At 39.2% G+C, this 22,588-nt stretch overlaps 1 protein-coding gene across 5 annotated transcripts in view; it reads right to left on the bottom strand.

The window, feature by feature from the left end:
- The window catches only part of LOC307035777 (uncharacterized protein), a 54,209-nt gene extending 32,452 nt beyond the window's left edge, over positions 1-21,757 (bottom strand). For 2 of the 5 annotated variants that reach the window (XM_079675478.1, XM_079675479.1), the window contains exons 1-5: positions 21,181-21,757; positions 19,645-19,733; positions 16,173-16,279; positions 7,125-15,786; positions 6,880-7,017 (exon numbers count right to left, since the gene is read on the bottom strand). The gene's annotated coding sequence lies outside the window, so the exon portion shown is untranslated. Of the gene's footprint in view, positions 1-6,879; positions 7,018-7,124; positions 15,787-16,172; positions 16,457-19,644; positions 19,734-21,180 lie in introns of those variants that run through there. The other 3 variants (XR_013807185.1, XR_013807186.1, XR_013807187.1) reach the window with 2 other exon arrangements.
- Between the last annotated feature and the right edge of the window lie 831 nt (positions 21,758-22,588).

Here is a 22,588-nt window from a genome sequence, read left to right as displayed (position 1 = left end):
GCTCGAGTCTTCCTGCCTGTCGGCTCTGCTCATGGATGTATAATAAGGCTCTGCTGCTCCGAGATGATGGTCTAGCTTCAGCAGAGCTTACCTACGGGTGCGTTCGTTAATATTAACTTTGCGTCCAGAGTCACTGTGGCACAGACTGGACTGCTGGTGAACAGTTGTTAGAACGGGCCGTTCAGGTGTTCAGAGCAGAGCTCCCTGTCGGAGCGGCAGATAAGATACGTTTTTCTGTAGCAATATTATTTAAGGAATCGTTGAGCTAGCTAGCTAGCATATATTGTCACTATCTGCTAACGTTAGCTTTAGCCTTCTATTTCTAATAGTTTTTTTCATAGGTTATAAACAGAGGTGGTATATATATATTGTACTTGAGTAAAAGTAGAAGCACTCAGATCTTGTACTAGAAAAAAAGTAGAAGTACTCAGATCTTGTACCTAAGTAAAAGTAGAAGCACTCAGGTCTTGTAGAGTAAAAGTAGAAGTACTCAGGTCTTGTACTTGAGTACAAGTAGAAGTACTCAGGTCTTGTACTTGAGTAAAAGTAGAAGTACTCAGATCTCGTACTTGAGTAAAAGTAGAAGTACTCAGATCTTGTACTTGAGTAAAAGTAGAAGTACCAGAGTGTAGGAATACTCTTTTACAGTAAAAGTCCTGCATTGTTCCTCAAGTGAAAGTAGAAAAGTATTCTCATCAAAATATAGAGAAAGTAGCGAAAGTAAAAGTAGTCATTGTGCAGATTGGTCCATTTCAGAATAATATATATGATATGTTTTATAATGATTGATCATGAAAGTGTTCTCTAAGCTGGTAAAGGTGCAGCTAGTTTGAATGACTTTGTATACTGTACTGTACTTTGTATACTGCAGGGTAGCTTGTGGATTTACTCCAGGTGGAACTAAAGTCTGATTTAACACTTGATTATATTTCACATCATTCATCCACATCTGTAAAGTAACTAAAGGTATTAAATACATGTAGGGGAGTAGAAGTACACCATGTACCTCTGAACTGTAGTGGAGTAGAAGAACAAAGTAGCAAAACATTGAAATACTTAAATAAAGTAAAAGTATCTCAAAATTGTGCCCAAGTATAGTATTTGTTGAGTTTATCAACTTAGTTACTTTACACCATGTGGCTATAAAGTTAGAAAGACTAAGCCTTGCACAGAGGCATGAAAATACATTTTCAAAATGCTCAACAGTGCTGCCAAAATTATAAACTGACTGCTACACAATTAAAATAAATGCTTTTATATATTTCTATTAGATGTGACTCTTTGGCGTTTCTGTTAACACTGCTGCTTTAGTTGTTCTGACTGCTGAAATCCTCTGTTATTCCTCATTTTAAAGCCGATATTCCGTGGGGTGGGGGAGCCGGGGGCTCAGATCCTTGTCACCTTTTTCATACAGATGAGTTTGCATCCCAAAGCCTCAGTCACCTTAATGCATGTAATAAAAACATCTCAGGTCAGTAACACTCAAAGCTAAATGTGCAATACCATGTTCAGCTATGTTACTATTTATAATGTTATTGTTGTTACATCCGAAGATGTACATATTGGAATGATTTCTTAACTTACAGTAGGCTATGTTTTACAATGTATGTTGGAAGGATTTATTAAATTACAATGAATATTGTCATTGTTTAAGGCTTTTAGAGAAGGATGAACTATAAGCCTGAATTACATAACATTTTATACCTAAAAACATAAAAGCCACAATAAATAAATCACAATTATTCTAGTTATTTTTACCTCCCGTATTGCTTTCAACCCACCAGCTTTTATGGTGTTGTTACGTCACTAACTGTAAGCTTGTCACATACAGTCTATGGTCACTCAGAGTAACCTACAGTTCATTTTGCTGCTGGAGAAGAAAGATCAGGGGGGGAGGGGGGAGAGAGCTGCCGTTTCATTCACACTGTTTAAAAAACGGTAAAAACTGACAATTTTTCTTAGCGGATGCATGTCAATTTAAATCAATACATACAACTATTTTTTAAATCAATAAAAACATTTTCTAAATCCATAAAAGCATTTAAATTAATATTGGGAATCATGTCGTTACTTTGTTGAGAATGTGGCCATGTAATAAGTGGGATAAATTGCAGCGAATTGTTCCTTATGGGGAAAATAACACCCGTCATGCAGACCAAGATCCCTCCGCTGCGCGTTGTGATCCTGATCTGCCGACGAGGCTCCACTAAAATATAAATATTTTTAGTGAATTACTGAGTTTAGGCACGTTAATAACGTTTTAATGAAGTTGAATACAGTATATTCATATGTGTCAGTGATTTTATGTCAATTCGGCGAACATAAACATAAATGATCGTGTTGAAGATGTTGATTAAATTAGGATTAAAAATCGAGAGCCGGGCTGCATTTCCTCCCGTTCGTTTTTTTTTACTAAACAACATTATTTTGTAAATGATTACATGTCTCTTATTTAGCACAGAGCATGATATCCGTGACATATGGATCTTAACAAAGTTCCGCTGTACATCCAGCGTACTGTATCTGACTTTATTTCACATGACAGTGATGCAAACACGGGTATGGTGAAAAAAGAGAGAACTATTCGAAGCAGAAAGAAACAGCGTAATATACCATCTGACAAAGGCCTGTAATATAATGCTTCAATTAACTGGCTATTCTTTATAATATACTCACATCAATAGGAGACAGATATTTTAAGTTATAAATCAAGGGTTTTTATTATTATTTACAGCAGGGGTGGGGAACCTTTTTCCTTTCAATTTTTACAACATCCTCCGAGGTCCCTACAAATTATTGAACTCAACTTCTGCTTAAAAAAACTAAAATCACAGACAATTCATTTGGCCTTTCTTTCATGCTGTGCAAAGAAAACGCAACCTCTTAATCCAGATATTTTACCATGACTCGCGCATGCATGCATGCATGCACGGTGTGGCATGACCACCAAAACAGAACGATATGGACACAAGATGTGCGCAAATGTACTTAGTATCCATGTGAACATGATTTAAGTGGGGGGGACCTAACCTTCTCTAGGGGGGTCCGGGGGCATGCTCCCCCCGGGAAGATTTTTTTTTAAATATTGAAGTTAAAAGCATCAATCTGGTGCACTTTGAGAACAACATGAGCAGATCTATGGGTACATCTTTCAACACCCATTTGTAAGCAGATTTTTCTTTCTGGATATTTTACAAATAATCACTCCCCTTTTAAACTCTATTCTTGTTATTTTTAACAACTTTTTTGTTACTGTCATTTTTATTTTATACCTGTTTTTCATTTAGTCTCTAATGTCTCATTAATAATTATAATGATCATATCAAGGTGTGTCTTAACCTCACTGAGCTGAGGTTATTTGAGCCTCTCAGGAGAGAGCTCTCTTCCACCCGGTTGTAGAAAAGCTCTTCGTTTTCGTTAGCATAGCTCGCTAACCAGATGCTAATAACAACAGATCGCCACTGTGCTTACAACTAAAGACACAGCCACACAAACACTGCGGCATGTGTACGGCTCCTTATGGGTACTGCAATTTTTGAAGAGTTGGAGCGGCGTTCCGGTGCTCTCCGTAAGAACTTAAGTCTAGTCTACACTCCTTTCAGACGAGACATAACCACGTGAAGACACGTTACGCTCGTGTTGTGTTCAAGGAACCTGTCCTTGGCCAGGAAAAACAGGCACTCGCTTGTTTAATTATTTGGCGATCTAGATTTCTTCTTCTTTTTTGAAGTGAGAAGTTGTCCGTCAGTCGGACGGACTAACGGACGGATTAAACGGACCCCCACCCCCCCCCCCCCCCCCCCCCCCGAAAACGAAAACTCTTCGGTTCTCCACGAATTACACAAGTCACCCAAAGCAGCGTTAAAAAAGCGGGAGGCGCCGAAAAGCGACTAATTTGCATCACTGACATGAGCTCCAGTGTGGAACCCCACTGCACCCCCTGGTGGATCAATGATCCATTGCAGCTGGCTTCATTATAATTACATTTATCTATCACGAGGGCGGTCTCAAGTCAAGCTGGAGGTTTTCCCTTGAGCGAGGGCAGATCACGTACTAATCAAGGCCCTCGCGTTTCAAACTGTCTGAAATGAATCGCTCCATCTGTACACCACACACACGCACCTACAGGTCCTAAAACAGGTTACAGCCGTTGTGTATTTTATTATGTGAAGCACTAAATGGTTTTAGAAAAATATCGACTCTTTGTTTGTAGATATCTACTAAACTAAATCAAATACAGAGAGTAGATCTGTTATACTGAGTGATATATATTAAACACACTGCTCTGCTTTCTGCACGGACCTCACAGCTGTTCTCACTGTAAACATCGCGTCGCGATGAAAGCAGAATAAAATAATATCCAGGGGATGCTTGCAGAGCTGTCATTGGCTGAGATAAGTCCGGCCGTGCGTCATGACTCTTAGAAACATCTCTGTTCCCGGAAATGCATCCACGAAGGAGCCATGGAGGACCCATCAGTGTATCCTCGGTTATAGCTCCTCCAGAGAGCCTCCTCAACGCTCGATCCTCGGTCCTCGAAGTGTATTTAGCGAAATAAGATGTCCTTCAACATGCCGCGCTGAAATTCATATCCGGGTCACTACCGGTGGAACGAGGAGTCGAGGAGTCGAGGAGGGGGATTTGATTAAATGAGAAAGGGCCTCAGTGTGTGTGTGTGGCGAACTGTGATAATAAGATACATATATTTGCTCTTTGCAGGTAAGAACGGAGAGTTGGAATTGTGTAATTGATGGGTGAATATGTTATGTGTGAGTTTATGATCCCGGTTGGATTTTATGTAGTATTGTTTATGAACGTTACTTGTTCATTAAACATGTGTGTGTGTGTGTGTGTGTGTGTGTGTGTGTGTGTGTGTGTGTGTGTGTGTGTGTGTGTGTGTGTGTGTGGTGAACTGTGATAAGATACATATTGTTGCTCTTTGCAGAACAAAATAAAAGACTTTCAAATTAAATGTGTAGTGGAGGGCTACTTCACTCTGTACCACGCTACACTACCAGCTGATGACTTACTTTCCTCTTCTTTGAATTTTTTTTTCTTATGTCCATGTTGTCTGGGGGAGAAAACATATCAAACCAAGAGATCGTCAGCTTTGATTTTCGCTGTATTAACAATGTTGTGAACATTTGGTGTATGTGCCTTACCTCCGCTACCGACATCGCTTCATACAACAGATCTATGAGGTGTGATTTGTGCCAATGAACCAACTCACTGAGCTCACTAACGTGTCGATCGTCGCCTACCATGCCGTGAACTATGCCGCGAGAGAAGTAACGTGACACTCTCGTCGCCACCCCTCTCGTCTGAGAAGCTACTCATCTGCGTCTGAAGTTACTTTATTTTGGTAGTTACCACCAGTGTTGGGACTAACGCGTTACAAAGTAAGGCGTTACTGTAACGCAACTACCTTTTGAGGTAACTAATAGCGTTACTAGTTACCCATTCCCATTAAGTAACGCCGTTATAGTTACTGTGATTTAAATGGGTGCGTTACTGCGTTACATTATGTGATGGAACTGAACCGAATCTCCCTGCTGATGTAACTTACAGGCAAATGCAGTGATGTCCTCTCACAGCACCATTGAAAAGTGAAAGTAACCAGAGAGTAGTGATGATTGGTTAACGCGGGGTAACATTTCAGGATAAGCCAATCAGAGACAGAGTTGGGCGGGTCTTGCCTTATGGGGAACATACACAGACACACAAACACTTGCTAATGCTAACACACACACACACACACACAATGGCAGATGCAAGTATCAGCGAGAGCAGCAGCGCATTTACAACTTGGAGATATAACCACTATTTTCAATTTGTGGGGATAAAGGACGCACAAAATATTACGGTAAAATGTAAACTGTGTGCAGGACAGAAAGCATTGTCCACATCGAATAACAACAATGCCAATCTCCTGAAGCACCTAACTAATGTACATGGGGCTATAAAACTAGTCGCCAAAGACCCCACCGTCTCAACCACCGGCAGTGACCCAGATGGAGCAACACCATCTAAACAGCCAAAAAACGATTATTTCAAATCGCCACATGTCACCCAGAGTCAACTAAATAGATTGCCAGGTATGTTGTTGAGGACATGCTGCCCATCGCAACGGTCGAGTCTGTTGCCTTCAGAGAACTAGTCAGCAAAAAATAACACAAAAACTTGTATTTTTATTGTTATTATTTTTAAAGTAAAGTAAAATAACTTGTTACTAGTTACTTTTATAATTTAGTAACTAATAAAGTAAGTAGTTACTTTTTGAGAGCAGTAACTATAACTATTACTAGTAACTTTTTAAAAGTAACTTGCCCAACACTGGTTATCACCAAGTAGTGGCATATCATTACACTGGCAATTCTACCAATGGAGCAGAGTACAGGCCAATCATTATTGATATAATACAGAGGGCAGCATCCATAGGGCTTCATGTGCTTGATGTCACCACCGACATGGGTAGCCCTAACCGAGCCATGTGGAAATCCTTTGGGGTGGACCAAAATAAAACATTGGTGGCACATCCAGCAAAACCAGACAGGCAGCTTTATTTCATGCCCGATGTCCCACATCTGGTAAAAGATCTAAAAAGTGCCCTTGTCCGTGGGCAGGTCTTCATAATTCCTGAGGATGTTGTTAACAGAGAGAACCTCCCCTCTAACGAGGTTTCTGTGGTCCCCATTAAGGACTTATTGACCTTTCAGGAAGGGATGGCCTTAAAAATAGCTCCCTATCTTTCAGCTGCAGCCATCGAGCCAAGTCACTTTGATAAGATGAAGGTTGGTCTTGCTCTAAATGTTTTTCAGTAAGGCTACAAGTGCTGGGCTGAAATACATGGTGCAGCAAGAAAACCGCCCTCTGTCCTACCTGACGACAGCGTGGTTCCTGGAGCAGGTTGATCGTTGGTTTGATCTCATGTCATCTCGCCATCCAATTACAGCCCTGAGCAGGCTCAAGATGGAGGAGTACCAAAAGGCCATCACCGTCCTCCAGAACATCGTCCATCTGTTTCGTGGGATAAGGATAGGTCAAAAGGGAGGTTGGAAGCCTGTTCAAACAGGGGTGATAATGGCAACAACATCAATATTGGCCATACAAGAGGAGATGCTTACACAAGGACACAGGTTTGTGTTAACGTCAAGGTTCACACAAGACTGCCTTGAAAATACATTCAGCTGTGTGAGGTCTAAAAATCCTATCCCAACTCCAGTGGAATTCCATCATGCACTGAGAATCATATCTGTGGGGCAGTTCCTCACCACCATCAGCTCTGGGAGCTATCAGGTAGACCACAGTAGCTTTTTGGCAGACTTCCTGGACACAGGGGAGCCAAAAATCACTCCATCAGTTAGAGTGGAACAGCTGATGGCGGTGAACAGAGCAGCTGCACCTGACCTCACAAACACTGCGAAATGTATTCTCTTCCATCTTGCAGGCTACATCGTCCACAAAATCATCAAGTTTGCCAGCATCTGTGAAAAATGCAAAATTGCAACAGAGCACCATGATGAGAGTCCTTCTGGTGACAACAGCTTGTTAGTGGACTTGAAAGACTTCAATGCAGGTGCTCTTTGTCGTCCCTCCCAAGAAGCCTTTGACTTCATTCACCAGATTGAGGAACTATTTAGGACCAAGACTGGTCCCTCCCTCATGCAGCTCCCCAACGCAGTGGGTGTCTTGGAGAAAGAAGCTCAGGCCCTCTCCAGCAGGCTTCCGTCATGCTGTGGGGTACAACAAAAACTCGTAACCCAGGTAGTGAGTCAGCAGTTTGTTGATTCCATCTGTTGATTCTATGCGTGTGTGTGTGTGTGTGTGTGTGTGTGTGTGTGTGTGTGTGTGTGTGTGTGTGTGTGTGTGTGTGTGTGTGTGTGTGTGTGTGTGTGTGTGTGTGTGTGTGTTTGTCCCTCTGCCCTCAGACAGATCCCCCAATCAATGATTTGGAGTCATGACAGAGGACTCTTTGACAGGACACATACTCATTCCCCCTAAACATCTTCAACACACACACACATCCTATCATGTATCTTATCACACAACAGTCACCTATTTTTCTCTATGAAAGCCATATTTGTAAATATCCAAACGCCATCGTCCCATGACAGTCACCGAATCAGTCAACCAACCTAAGTTAATTGTTATTGTGGCTTAATGGCTTCCCTGAACTTCCCTTCACCCCAAAGTCAGCTCTCTGGAATGAATACATTTAAAAATGAGAACAAAGGACTATGGCCTCGGTAACTGTTTGACTCAATTCTCAAGGCCTCTTTTGGGGTCTGTAGGAGATAAATCATTAATTCTACAAGACTTTAACTGCCTTATATCTGAAAATGTATCTGGGAATTCCCCTGTTAATTGCAAGGACTATTGATAATTAACAGAAAGACCCTAGGGGCCTCTTCTTGGTATCTGCTGGGCAGAAGTCACTCAATGCAGAAATCACAAGTTTAACACACATTCTATATAAGGTGACATTAAAATGAATATACCAGATTGAACTTTCCTGCCATAACACTTTACTTTAATCCTTCAAATAATTCAAATAATACTTCAATTCCCCCTTTTGGTCTCGCCCCACAAGACCAACTCACATAAGACATTTGAAACACAACTACTGTCATTCTTTGCTACTGTGTCTGTCCCCCTACATTAAACCTTTGGGAACAGAACACAACTTTTCATGTCAGTGAAGGAACTATTAGAGTGAGAGCCTGAGTGCCAGAAAGCAGCATCCTTGCGTGTTGTTGAATCCTCAGGGCCCCCCTCCCCCTCAAAGGAATACGCCAACAAGGGCAGCTGATAGGGCGGGGGAGATGCGGCCTTTCCTTCAAAGGTGGAACTGATTAATCTGATCAGAGAGAAGTAGACTCCTCTGCTTTCTCGTGATGTCCCCCAGACTGCTGACGGCGACTTCTGGGCCGTCTGCTGTAGGGATGTCCGCGAGGTCCTTCTCCTCCAGTCCGCTGATGACAGCTTCCGAGTCGTCTGCTGTAGGGATGTCCTCGTTGACGATAGCCAGATCCGTCCTGATGTTTCTGGGTCCTTCCAGGTGATTTCCTCGCCGCACACTGGCTCCAGTAGTACCCGATGTCCCCCTTTTCTCCTAGGCGGACAGCATGAGATGTCCTCTGGGTCACTCAGTGGGGGCCGGAGTTGAGCCACGTAGGCCTGATGACCTTCAGCCAGACGAACTCCGCTGTGTCGGCCTCCTGCTCCCAGTCCCCCTTTGGCGTCAGCAACCTGTGTGGAAAATCTAATACCCACCCCTCCAGTCTACGCTCAGGGCTCCTGGGCCCTCAGGTGTTTGACCCAACACTGCTAGGCCGCTTAGAGCCTGTCGGTGGGGTGTCTTAAAACAACAGCCGTCTGTGAACAGGTTTTCTAAATTAGTTGCAGACCTCCTATCTGCCAGTGCCACTTCAGAATCCTAATACTTGGCCGGTGTCAACAAAATAAACCCCAACATCTTCAGGTGAACTAAACAACATATTTCAATAGCTCTGAATTTCTGACAAGCATCTGTGTTATTTTTAAATGAAATCCTATTTAAAATATAAATATAATATGAACTGCTAATGTTTCTGATAAAGAAACACACTAATGTTATGGATTAAAAACAACTAAAATCATGACACTGACAAAGTGAATAATTTCCTGGTGATACTGCTTCTACTTGTCAGTGCTTAGATATTATCAAGCTGAAAAAATGAATACAGAAATCCAACATACTGTCATCAAATGTCTTTCTATTATGAATTTAAATTAAATGTACATCCCCATAATGATCTAAACAGTCTATGGCTTTTACTTCTTTACCAGGCTAGTTACAAGATGTTGTCTAAATTAAATTCTATCTCAATACATTACTATGTTTTAACTTAACTGTAATATGTTTTTTCTACATTTCAAACCTCAGTTACTTTAATACCTGTTGAAATATTACAAAATTGTTTCATTATCACAGTTCACCTTCTCTGGTATTCTCATTCTGGAATTACCTCTCAGTAGCCCCTTGGCCATTGATTCTACATCTGTGTAACCTGTTATAACTTAATCAATATTAGAAACATGTCAATTTTTTTTAGGAAAACCTCTCGTTTCCCTTGGAGCTCCGCAATAATGTGTTAGTCTAAAAATATGCTTGGTTAGTCATTGTTTTAGAATCATGCAGTTGCACTGATCACATGCAGACATACATTCACACTCACACTGTCAGTCAGGGTCAAAGGTAATTTGGTCTCAGTCTTTTGGCCATGTGTCGTGCTCTGCAGAGACTTTAATATTCTACTAGCTGGAGTTGTACTAGTGACATCATTGTGTTGATGTCAACCAATGCAACAAAGTTTTTCTCGTGTTCGCAGCACCATTTTCTTCAGATGTTTAACAAACAAATTATCAATACACTTTATTAATATACCGCCCCTAGGAAACACAATACCTGACAAATGTTCATGCAAGGCATTCTTAAGTGAACTTGCAGAAAACTCACTTTTGAATTAATATTCCAAATTAATCAATAATAATAACAATAATCAATTGTATCAATTTGTTTACCCTTAGAAGTGAACATACCTCATAATTTTACATCAGGATGTTAAACTAAGCTTTGGCCAAATCAATCATTATTACTGTTTCAGGTTTAACTGGTGGTTGAACAAACAAAACCTTTTTTTGTACATCATGCAAACCACTAACATATTTTCCAATTTCAGCATCAGCCTTGTTACTCTAAAATTACATCCTAAATAGGAATATTAGGAATGAAAAAAATATTTAATCTTCAGAAATGTTCTCAACAAATGGAGAGTAATGCCATCTTTCTATCTAGTGAATATCCAACATATTTAAAAAATGTCAGATATACAAAAATAAGCCTAAATACTCTTTTACTATCAAAGTCTAAAGCTAGACCTAAGCTGAACAGTTTTTTAATGGACAATTTAATCTAGAAACAAAACAAAACTGGACTTGTGTTCTTGTTATGTGTTCTTCAAAATACATTAGTAAATACCTTGTGAAGTATTCACAATATAACTAATCCTCTCTAGGATATGAAATCCATTCATCTTTAACCAGATACTATTTCCCTATTTATTTTTAGTTCATGATAATAATGGTATAATGTCCACACGTTTACCCATAGCTAGTCACTATGTCAAGATTATCATGTGTGACATAATAATCAGATGTCTTGTTTGCCAAACAAGGATATTAAACTTTAATCTTTTTAGTATTCCAGACCATCATTAAACATCAGCCTCCCTTCCTAAACACTAAGCATATCGTTCTACACCGCCTTCTGATAAACTCTTGCACAGTTATGCTGTAAAATCATTGCATGTTTTCTTCAGAGTCTGAACAGACTGAGACCAGCCTGTCTCAAGAACTTGTCATATTGAGAACAGTCAGTGATTCATTGTCCTCTTCAGCTGTAGCCAGTGGCAGGGTCCCCAAAAAGCTAGAACCGGCCCTGGTCAGTGGGCTCCAAGGAAACTCTCTCTGGCCTTGGGATGTCCTGAGGGGGAGGGGAACTCTGGATCAATGTGATACAATCAGCAGACACACGTTGTCGTCTGTACAGCAGAAATCCCCAAAAACTGCAGTACCTCTTCACACCACTGTTGCCTTGACAACGAGGCACAAGCAAACTGTCAATACCTCCTCAGAGATGCATTCTTTGCACACTTCTTCTGTTTCTGTAATGAGCAACTTTTCACCAACACACTAATTCAGAGTACAACCCAAAGGTGGCGCACAACTATCCAATGCTGCTGTAATCACAGCAAATAAGCTACTAGAGAAAAACTCAATGTAAATCTCTCCCCCAGCGGGTGACAAAACAAAACAGCTGAGTGTCTATATGGTCAGGAATGCTGAAACATGTGAATGTTAAACCCATTAATGTTAACAGTCTTCCTATTCTTCATTACTTCAGTTCTAAGTTAATAGGCAAAACAAAGACACCTTTCTTAACCACTATAGATTCATCTTTTATCTACTTGCTTATTCTATTCTTTTTCAAATTGTTTATCTAATTTGTGTTACAAGCATGGTTAGATTTGTAACAGAATACAAAACTAACTGTATTCAGCGCTATATATTTAAAACAAGTAATCTGACTACAGTTAATGAATATATTTTTGGAACACCTAAAAGGAATTATTACAAAATGTAATCTTCATTATTACTAAAGCTGAAACCTAAATAAATCATCACGGAACAGTTTTCTGTCCTTATTACTTAATTTGTTCAATAAAAACAAAAAAACATTGTGAAAACTCCTCCTTTGAGAACATCTCAACACTTTTATTCCATCTAAGCACGGATGTTTATGACAAACTCGTCCTATTAATCTCAAACGGTCTTTAATTGTGAACTTTTCTTAATATTAATTGTAAATGTAACGTATGTTCTCTTTAGAACAAAGACAGGATAGTTGCATCTGAAACTGGTTAGTAGCAATTTTCTGTTAACCTAGATAAGCCTGTTGTTCTTATATCTAGTAAATATATTCTTATTTTATGTTACTCACAAAACAATATGACATTTTCCAGAATAGTAGTAACTCTATATAACCTTTAATCTCTCTATACTTTTCAAACCATCTGACTTTTCTCTCTCTCTTCCTCTCTGCGCCCTGCAGCCCCTTTGTGTAACCGTGTGAGATGGCTGGAGCAAAACCTCGTGCAGGAACTCTGTCATTCTTAAACATTAACAGATTCCCTCTGATTGACAAACTTACAAAAACCTTCTTTTTACTTTCTACTCTTTCTTCATAAACTTAAAAACACCATTCTGGTGGATTGTTTACGTTTTCAGTTTCCTATCTACTTTAAACAACCATCAACTGAGAGTAACTGTATATGATAACAACTCCTAAATAACATTACAATATATATTTCCTCCAGTGAGTTCATTATTTCATGTCTAACAAATTCTCCTCTTTCCATGTCTTATTCTAGGTGGAAAAATCTACCTATTATATTTAATTTGAATAAAACCTTAACTTTAATGTACTTCATATACTCAGTAAATCTCTTTTTACTTTCTCCTAAGGTTACTGTATGTAATATAATTTTTCTTTGAAGTACAATCCTTAGTTAATGACAAATACCATGAAATTCACAATGCAATGCAACGGTATCAATCAGTTCTCAAGGACTATGTTTAAATAGCAGCAAATCATTGTTTCTTATTTATTTCCATATATCTAACACTTCAAGTCACACATTGATCTGTTAATTTTCTATGTCTTTCCTTCCAACTTCAGGCATTAGAGAAAAAAGCAAGCAGACACACTCCGGGCCGCTGCTGCTCTCGAGAGGAAAAAGGGGGGGGGGACTCTCACAGACAAATACTGACACCCCCCTCTCTCCCCCGCTGCAGCTCTCAGCCTTTTTAGGAGAACGGGGGCTTCTTTCAACAATTAACACTTCTGCTATCCTTTTATTCAATTTTTCTGCTTGAACCCACTGTTCTCGTAAGCTCTTAACTCACGCTCCTCTCGTTCAAATTCTCCCTCTATTATGACTTTGTATCTATTCATCTGACTAAGGCTGTTTCATGTTCAATAATATATTCTATTTATTCACAAGAAATATATCCTCCTCACTGTCTGTCCAGCTTTTAAGATGCGATATTTCTTTCAACAGAATGGGAGTTTAAACCCAACAGAACAAGAGATAGCGAGATCCGTTAGTTTCAAATGGCTTTTCAAAGTTTGCGTTTTCTCCTCTTGGATTTTTACATATAACTCAACTTTGATTCCTATGAACCTAATAATTGTTATTCTGATTTGTTCCGGATCGCGTCTGAAAACAGCCACTGAACATCCCCCAACGAGTCTTAGCCGTCTACTTTTGAAAAAAGTACGGGGCCTTTCACCGTCTTCTTACACACCACACCTCGTTGATTCACTTTTATTTTATATAACTTTCCTACCTATCTAAAATATGTATTGTATATTCCACCTCAACAACTATGACACCGGAATATGTCTCTGACAACTCTAACATTTAGTTTAGCCAATTACAGACCTTCGATAGAAACAGGCTCGTCTGCTCACCTTTCAATTGTAGGATCCTCGTTTTAGTTGTCAGAGATTATTCTAGGCCTCTTCTCCGGACCATTCGTCCGCTGGCTGCTGATTTTCCTCTAAAAAAAACCTACTCACGTCGCCACCTCATGACGTCATCACGTCGGGGTCACCATTTGTTGAGGCAGAATCTCTGCTTCGCGCCGTTCCTCTATGAGTTTGTTTTAAAAGGAGGAAAAGTCAAAGCAGCCAGGATAAGGGTTAAACAATAATCCGCTTTAATGGCAAAAACATACAATACATCACCCAATCACCTAATCACGAAGCACTCTGCAGAGTACTCCGGGCTCAGGTTCTACCACCGTGTGAGACACCTCTCACGAACGGCCAGTCAAAAACAAGAGCGCCGATCTTCAAAATGATCACAACATTTATACACAGGTGGGGAGGAGTTTTATCGCTTGCTCTTCCCTAGCTATTTTTTATTGGCGAGTTCACTTCTGAGCGAGCTAGCCAGTGAGTTGGCAGTGTTCCATTGGTCGGTTTCACTTCTGGGCGGGACCCCAGGTATTGAGTCAGCAGTTTGTTGATTCCATCTGTTGATTCTGTGCGTGTGTGTGTGTGTGTGTGTGTGTGTGTGTGTGTGTGTGTGTTTGTCCCTCTGCCCTCAGGCAGATCCCCCAATCAATGATTTGGAGTCATGACAGAGGACTCTTTGACAGGACACATACTCATTCCCCCTAAACATCTTCAACACACACACACATCCTATCATGTATCTTATCACACAACAGTCACCTATTTTTCTCTATGAAAGCCATATTTGTAAATATCCAAACGCCATCGTCCCATGACAGTCACCGAATCAGTCAACCAACCTAAGTTAATTTTTTCTTGTGGCTTAATGGCTTCCCGGAACTTCCCTTCACCCCAAAGTCAGCTCTCTGGAATGAATACATTTAAAAATGAGAACAAAGGACTATGGCCTCGGTAACTGTTTGACTCAATTCTCAAGGCCTCTTTTGGGGTCTGTAGGAGATAAATCATTAATTCTACAAGACTTTAACTGTCTTATATCTGAAAATGTATCTGGGAATTCCCCTGTTAATTGCAAGGACTATTGATAATTAACAGAAAGACCCTAGGGGCCTCTTCTTGGTATCTGCTAGGCAGAAGTCACTCAATGCAGAAATCACAAGTTTAACACACATTCTATATAAGGTGACATTAAAATGAATATACCAGATTGAACTTTCCTGCCATAACACGTTACTTTAATACTTCAAATAATTCAAATAATACTTCAGTGTCCCGTCATGTACCTGGAAGTTTGGGTTGGCAAAATGGAGTAAGAGAGGGACTTGAAAAACCTTGGTGGCTCTCTACTCATGTTGTTACAGTTGTCTTGGTTACAGCTCTCAAGTTATTTTTTTTGCCATTTCCACATCTTTAGAAAATATGAAATAAAAAATGTAAGTGAAATCAACCTCTTCTCTGGAGAACAAACTTTGATTTCTCTGTCTTGTGAGTTTGCAGTCTTGCAGTTTTGCTCCTCCACCTGTAACATCACTGCCCCTCCACCTGCCATACAGTAGTTTACTAACAAGATTACTGATATAATACAGTGATAGAATACATGTTTAGTATGCTTACTTATAAAAAACAGTAGTATTAAATGTACCTTGTGTTTTCACTCTCACTTAAGTCCCTCTCCCTTTGCCATCAATCCAAAATCAGCTGAGCTGCAACATAATACAGACAGGTAATAATCAACATAATCACAAGGACACAATATGGCTCTGCTAAAAACACTCACTCTTACACGCACCAAACTTTATATTTATCTAATATTTAACTCCCTCCACCCCCGCATACAATCCCGTTTAGAAGCCCCTCTTCTCTAATTCAACAACGTTGGACGAAATGACATTAAGAGAACGGAATTTACAATTAAAAGGCTGTTCAACGTGTGCTGCTAACTTGATCCGGTGGCTTAATCTGTTATCTGTAAACGTTCCCTAAATCTACTAATTTAGGGATAATCCACTGACATCCTTTAATAAACATGTTAATTTGAATCATATGTTGTGATAATATCCGCAATATAAATCTTTAAACTTCTTCTTACCTTTAAAAGTCCGTCACGAACGGTCTATTATGCTGCAACTCTACAGCTCTGCTAGCCTTGGCGCTAACTTCCGGGGAACGATTGAGAGGCTCCACGATCCGCCATTGCTGTAAAAAAGTGGTCCATTGGAGTGAACGGAGATGACGTAACTCTCAGTCTATATGGCGCTGCGTCAACCCATTCAAAATTGATGGAGGCGTTGGCGCACGTTGAAACGTTAGTTCTCCGCTAAGTCAGCTTAGTTCTCTGTTCTTTGTCTCAAGTCACACCCCATACAGATCTGAGCTGTCCAACTATGACAACACTCCTTGAACATGCGCGCTATGTGAGAATCTGCCTTTGTACAAAGTACCAGTGAAAACATGGTACGGAGCTTCATTGATTTGTGCATTCTCTCAATAAGCAAGTGGAATGGATTTGATAGTGAAGCACTGACACAGCGCTCTACAAAATGCGGCGAGTGGATAGACCGATTCACGGACTTTCCACATGGTAAAAATGGGGGGGTCTAAACTAATAATTTCAAAAAGTGGGGGGGACTTGTCCCACCCTCATATAATGGCTGCGACGCCCATGCACCCAACACTGCTTCCCATGGGATATTCAAATATTGAATTAGTTTGGATCAAATTAAGTCAGCAATGCACAAGAGTTCAGGTCATTTGTCTATTATAAATGGAGAGAGATGTGTCAAAAATATCCTAACATATGCAACTTTTGTACAAGTTTTTTACAGAGTTTGTAGACAAACTAAAGAAGAGTCAAAAGCACCAATCAGGTAATCATTTTGTTGTTAACATTTCTCAGAATGCACATGACATTGTTTAAATATTGTCGCTTGCGCAAAACGACTGTATAAAGCACAACACCGGTGTGGTACAATTTGTTTTGCTCATTGATAGAGAATGAACCAGATTTTGGCTACAACGGCATAAGTGTGCTGATACACAATAGTCTGTGTGTAATTATGGAATATGCTATGCATGTCTTACACTTGTATGTGTAGAATGGACCAGTCCACCTTGGATGATACACTGGTACATGAGGTCCAAAGGAAAAGCTCACCTGTGAGTCAAGTCAGACTGAATTTCTCTCAGAATGTTTGTGTGAAATAAATGGATTAATCTCTGGTATTTTTGTAATTGCTGATTTGTGTTTTCCATCAGCTTGCACATTTAAAAAATGTATATGCACATGTCTTTTTATTTATTTGATAAAGACAAGACAAGGAGCATCAGCAGAAAATCGGGTAGATCAATGGATGTTCACACAGACAAGTCCAATGGTGAAACCTACTCCAGTTGAAAGAACTTAGTGAAATGCATCTCACAATGTGTCAATGTCTACTCTGATTTCATGAATATTGAATTAATTCATGTTAATGTTTCAATGTTTTTTTTAATCATATATCATGAACACCACTGTCACGACCCCTCTACACCACGTGGGGTCCCTTCGCAAAAAAATCTATAGAATACTATAGAAAAATCTATGGAAGAATTTTATAGACATTTTCTGTAGAATACTACAGGATTTTTGCGGATATACTATAGAAATGTTACTATAGATTCTGGGAAATAATCTATAGAATACTATAGAAAAATCTATGGACGAATTCTATAGAAATTTTCTGTAGAATACTACAGGATTTTTGCGGATATACTATAGAGATTTTACTATAGATTCTGGGAAATAATCTATAGAATTCTACTATAGATTCTGGGAAATAATCTATAGAATTCTATAGTACTAAAGATCAGGAGGATACGTCCCCAGCTGACCCAGACATCAGCGCAGATTCTGGTCCAGGCTCTCGTCATCTCACGCCTAGACTACTGCAACTCCCTCCTGGCTGGTCTACCTGCATGTGCCATCCGACCTCTGCAGCTCATCCAGAATGCAGCGGCTCGTCTGGTCTTCAACCTTCCCAAATTCTCCCACACCACACCGCTCCTCCGCTCCCTTCACTGGCTTCCAGTAACTGCTAGAATCCACTTCAAGACACTGGTACTTGCGTACCATGCTGCGAATGGATCTGGCCCTTCCTACATCCAGGACATGGTTAAACCGTACACCCCAGCACGTGCACTCCGCTCTGCATCAGCCAAACAGCTCGCTGCACCCGCACTGCGAGGGGGACCCAAGTTCCCGTCAGCAAAAACACGTGGGTTTGCTATCCTGGCTCCAAAATGGTGGAATGAGCTCCCCATTGAAATCAGGACAGCAGATAGCTTACACATCTTCCGACGCAAACTGAAAACTCATCTCTTTAGACTCCACTTCGAGCGATAGAATTACTAACAAAGCACTTATATACTAATAAAGGGCTGGCTTTCTAAATGCCAGTTGAGTAGCACTTGAAATGTTTGGCTCTATGAAACCTGATGTACTTATATGATTCTGTTTTCTTAAAGGTTGTATCTTCCTGGTCGAATGCACTTATTGTAAGTCGCTTTGGATAAAAGCGTCAGCTACATGCAATGTAATGTAATGTAATGTAAAGAAAATATATACTGTGTAGATGTTTTTTTTGTAGAAAAGAATCTATAGAATCCTATAGAAAACCCCATGGATGCTTTCTATAAACTTTTCTGTAGAATACCATTCTGTAGAATACTATAGAAAGTGACCTATATTCTGTAGAACCTGTGGAAATTTCTATAGAACTTCTTTGAAGAATACTATAGAATATTTGCAGATATTCTATAGAATTTACCTATGTATTTTACGATAGATTCTGCAAAATAATCTATAGAAAGATCTATTGATGTTTCTATAGAATTTCTGTAGAATATACTGCAGGATAGTGGCAAATATTCTATAGAATTCATATATGAATTTTACTATAGATTCCACAAAATAATCTATAGAATCCTATAGAAAATTGCTATTGTTTTCTATAAAATTGTTCTGGAGAACAGTACAGGATTGGTGTAGAAATTCTATAGTTCAGCAGTGAAATACTGTTATTTTACAGTTTTATCCTAAATTATTACGGTCAAACACCTTCAATAAATTGACCCACTAAAAACTCAGCAGAGAAACACTGTTATTTCACAGAAGACCAAACACCTTCAATAAAGTGCTAACACTTGCTCAAGTTTGTAAAATAGCAATTTTATTTTGGAAGCAAGTGCTGTAAACAGCTCAAACAGTTTAAATCATTTCAAACTTTAGCTTACAGTGTTTGTTAGATTTAATGTTTAAAGACAGTATGTAATGTTAAACCTATAGAAGTACAATCTAAACAAAACATTTAATGATTCCTTTTTTTTAGAATTACAGTACAGACCTTAAATGAAACACACATTTTAATATGTAAACTACTGTGTGTGTGTGTGTGTGTGTGTGTGTGTGTGTGTGTGTGTGTGTGTGTGTGTGTGTGTGTGTGTGTGTGTGTGTGTGTGTGTGTGTGTGTGTGTGTTTCAGATGATATATATACAGTGTATTACTAAGTCAAATCAAAACATACCACGCCAGTACAGTTCAATGAGTGACAGTCAATCACCGGACAACAATCCTCCTCCAAATTGGCAGTAATCAGCTCGATCCCTGGTGCATCTGGGGTGGAACAAAAAACAGGGAAAAAGGACACTATGATTCACTGGAAAGTCCTTAAATTGGCTGGATTCGAAATGACACACATATTCAGGGTTCTTACACCTTTTCCAAAGTCAAAAGTCAAATTCAAGCACTTTTCAAGGTGCATTTTCAAGGTGCATTTTCAAGCATCTTACAGCTGTTGTAAATTACATATTTATATTATACACATACTCAAATAATTATTTCCCTACCTCACATTAAATCAGATGTTCTTTATGCTATAAACTATAAACAACCAATTTCATAATAGCATTCTACACGAGGATGAAAAATTAAAGAAAACAAAATAAGTTTAATATTTCAAAATGAGTGACCTGAGTGATCTGTAAGTAGACTGGGCCTCCCATATAACGTGGCTGAGCCAATATAAAACAATCAGCCAAATAACTTTTCAATACATTATTGATTACTATTTTTGAGGTACTTTTAGGTTGGCAGTAAACATAAGTCAGAGGTAAATGTTGTACTTTTCCTCCACTACATGTATTTAATACCTTTAGTTACTTTACAGATGTGAATGATGTGAAATATCATCGAGTGTTAAATCAGACTTTAGTTCCACCTGGAGTAAATCCACGCTACCCTGCAGTATACAAAGTCAATCAAACTAGCTGCACCTTTACCAGCTTTGAGAACACTTTCATGGTCAATCATTATAAAACATATCATATCTATTATTCTGAAATGGACCAATCTGCACAATGACTACTTTTACTGTCGCTACTTTCACTATATTTTGATGATAATACTTTTCTACTTTTGCTTGAGGAACATTTTGAATGCAGGACTTTTACCGTAACAGAGTATTCCTACACTCTGGTACTTCTACTTTTACTCAAGTACAACATCTGAGTACTTCTACTTTCACTACAAGATCTGAGTACTTCTACTTTTACTCAAGTACAATATCTGAGTACTTAGTCCACCTCCGGTAGCGTATTAGCCTGAATTGTAGCCGCAAAATCACACAGAGCTGCATAGAAATAGACTCACAATGGTAACAAGTGGAAAATAATATTTACAAATATGTACAATGATTTGTAGATAATGTTGACTACTCAAGACACCTGACTTATACATCTTCAAAGGAAGACTGTATTTATTCTACAATTAAAAGCTAAATGTAGTTTTACTTGTATAATACTTCAAGATTTTATATAAAAGCCTGTTTCTAAAAGTATCAACCATAGCGACGCGGTCAAATCCTCAGTTTATAATTTATAACAACAAACTAACAAGCACCTAAGGTGTACCCCCCTTGTGTATTTGTTTCCTGTTAACTACCTGTGCCTTCCCGGTCAACATTGAGCGTTCCCTTATAACTGATTGTAAATCCATAATACATATATTATCACCTAATGTTGTGTTTCAGTGTTTTATCAACTCAAATTATTGTGAATAATACCAGTTTTTCATAGATAATGCGGATGGCCTTGTAGTCAGCAGGGTCCCCCTCTGGCTGCTGCCCTCTGGCTGAGGTGTTAACCGAGGCATAGATCACCACAGTATCATCCGTCTGAGAACATAATAAAGCTTTAGACAGTGGATAGCATGGGGATGACATAGTTGTGCTGTATACTCATACTGCAAAAGCTTCCCTTATATCAGCTTTTGGAGCAGTCTCATGTTGACTGACTGGTTGATGGAGGCATAGGTGATGATGTCATCAGGTTCATCCTGCAGGTGTGGAAGGTAGGATTATAGAAACGTTAAAAACAGGTCATCTGTAACGTTACTCTAATCAGTTGAAACTTGACATTTATTTACTTGATCTTGCATACTCATGGAGGAATATTTCATGTTCTACTGGAGTTACTAATATGAAATGACTGATATTATTTGACTGATATGACTGGTACTTTTCTCTAACCTTGTCTGTGCTGGTTGGTGGGTTGGGCTGGTTTCCTGTGGTGTTGGTAACATTGCCTGTGGTCTGATCCTACACAGACTTACAATGAATATTATCTCTAGTTATTTTTATATATATTATATATAATATATATATTCAATATCTAATATTCCTTCTGTGATATATTTATGCATATATATATATATATATATATATATATTTGTATATATAATACCTTGTTAAATTCAACATGTATATTTTCTACTCTCTTGATTATTTCTAGTCTTTTAATTTGCATTGTATATTGCTTTGTCTTCTTATGCTGCTGTAATACAAACAATTCCCAAATTGGGATCAATAAAGTACCATCTTATCTTATTTTAGGATTTTGTTCTCTGAAAGACAATTCAACAAGCATCCATCAATACCTGACCAAAAAGGAGAAAAATCGGGTGATTTCTTCCTGAAGTCCACAACCATTCAACCATGCAATAAACCATTAAATATCCTGTTGAATAACCATAAAAAGCTCTCACACAGTAACTAGAGGCAATGTGTGGATAACTTGAGCGGTGACATCAAAAAGTGAGGTGAAGACTCTCGGGTTTTCAAAGTGAAACAGCAGCTCAGAGTACAGTATATGCCAACTCTCCTTAGGGTCCTCTGCATCTATGTAGTTCAGTTAAATGATGTCAGTCAGGAGCCACTGGAACGCCACATCCTACACGACCAGACCCAGCGCCAGAAGAAATCTGAAGGGAGGGCATATGATTTTCATGGGAGGGCACACAAAACAGTCATGTGTTGCCGCTTGCGGCACAATATATATCAAACAGCAAGGCCAACAGCATTGCGTATCGCAAATACATACACAAATAAAGGGCAACATAGAAACCACTGTTGAAACATTGTGTGCGTGGCAGCACAAACACTGGTAAATCACCAGCAAGGCACACTGGTTAAG

This window comes from Notothenia rossii, assembly GCF_949606895.1.
Source record: "Notothenia rossii genome assembly, chromosome: 4".
Classification (NCBI taxonomy): domain Eukaryota; kingdom Metazoa; phylum Chordata; class Actinopteri; order Perciformes; family Nototheniidae; genus Notothenia; species Notothenia rossii.
Note: the sequence above shows the minus strand (reverse complement) of the source record. Positions and strands in the feature narration are given on the sequence as shown.